Source organism: Triticum dicoccoides, chromosome 3A, assembly GCF_002162155.2.
Source record: "Triticum dicoccoides isolate Atlit2015 ecotype Zavitan chromosome 3A, WEW_v2.0, whole genome shotgun sequence".
In the NCBI taxonomy this organism is placed as follows: Eukaryota; Viridiplantae; Streptophyta; class Magnoliopsida; order Poales; family Poaceae; genus Triticum; species Triticum dicoccoides.
Window position 1 is genome coordinate 270,154,039 of NC_041384.1, and position 1,979 is coordinate 270,156,017.

Consider the following 1,979-nt stretch of genomic DNA (forward strand, 5'->3'; position numbering starts at 1 on the left):
GCCTCGCTGTCGCACCGCCGCCGCTTGCCGCCGTTGCCGTGCCGCGCCGCCGCCGCCCTCGCACCCCGCCGCCGCAGCCTGCCTCACCGGAGCATCGCCGGAGGTAACACCCCCGTTGCCGCCGCCGTTTTTTTAAGAAAACCAATTCGGTTTTTTTAAAAAAACCTAGTTCGTTTTTTCGATCGGTTCGCCGGTTTTTCTCGGTTTAGTTATTTTGCGGATGTTCGTCCGTACGTTCGTTTTAATGAACGTGTTCACTCGTTAGCCGCAGACAATGAACGCCCGTTCGTTAGCCTATTCGTCAGTTTTCTTTTTCACGGATTTCCCGCTATTATTTTCAATCGCGATTTCTGATCGGATTTTCGTTTTAGTTTATCTTTTCGCTCGTTAGTCGGAATCAGGCGATTCAAGCGCCTAGATCTTCGTCTCAAAACCCTCTTTCCGTTTAACCAACTTGAACAAGTTTTTTCTACTGTAAAATTTGACCTTAGTCCAGATTAGCAAATGGATCTTGTTTCTTTCGCAGTTTGAGTTTTGTTGCTCCATTTGATTTGATTCTTTTCGCAAACTGGAGTTCTTAAGTTGAACCTTCTGGTTAGATCTTCTTATTTGAGATTTACATGTGTTTCTTTGCTTGATTGCTTATGTATGCTATTGTTTGTTTGCGATAGAACACCCGGAGTGCGAAGCGTGCTACTATGAATCCCTAGGTTTTGCGGATCATCAGCAAGGCAAGTAACACTTTGATCATACCCCTTTATCACTCAGTTTTTATGCATTTGTTCCAATCCTCAAACATTGCATGGTTAGGATGTGATTAATATGTGGGTTGGGAAGTAGTTGATGAGGTAGAACCTATTGCCCTGTTATTTATCAAACCCTTGGAGTTACTTCTACGTGTTGCTTTTATTGCTATGCTATGCTCGTAGACGTGGTTTGGGTGAGTGAAATCCATGACAGATGTGAGATTGTTAATTAATGGTTCAACTTAAGGTGGCAACTTGAATACACATCTGGGTGGATTGTTTGTTGGACACCTGGGGAATCCAGTGTTGTCCTAGGATATCCCGGAGTACCCGTGTGATAATCCTATGGTCCGCCACCTAGGCTCAAAGGGAACTAAGATATTTTCATGCTAGAAACTTCTGTGTGCAGCCACGAGCTATTATGGGCTCTAGCATAGTTAAGTAAGTCGCGTGAAGCTCCCGAAGAGGTGGATCAGCAGGTAGAGGGATGTAGGTTGGTATGGTCTGCCTAGAGTAAGGGGTTAATGCTTCTAAAAGACTGTGTCTCGGTCATCCGTTTCTCAAATACCATGTAGTGCGAGAAATCCAACGGAGGAGATCGAGTCTTGTGGGGAAAAGTGCGCAAACCTCTGCAGAGTGTAAAAACTAATAATGGTTAGCCGTGTCCCCGGTTATGGACATTTTGAGTATCTAGTACTTGGAGTATCATAAGTATCTCATCACTCTAAAATAATATTGTTGCGTTGTTAATTACTTTAATTGGGATTGAGTTGGAGGAACCTTCTCAATGATGTTTCAACTACCATGATAGTTAAATAAAATCTATTCCTTTGTTGTAGGAAAAAATAGCTTTTCGCACAAACCATAACCATAGAGCTTTCCACCAGCCAAATATGCATGTAGTGATAGCATTATTTTGTTCTTGCTCTACTGTGTTACTTTGCCAGCATATTCGATGTGCTGACCCGTTTTCGGGCTGCAACGTATTATGTTGCAGACTTTTCAGACGAGGAGTAAGATTCGTTAGGTTGTTGTCGTGCAGCTCAGTTATGCCGTTGGAGTTGATGGACTCACTTTATCTTCCAAGCCTTCCGCTGTTATCGTATTAGATGGCCTTAAGCCATATTTATTGTAATATGTTGAGGCCTTGATCATTCTTTCCCTTCCGGAGCACGCATATGCATTGCATATCACATCTCGCATGTCATGCCATGTATTGCATCATGTTGCTTG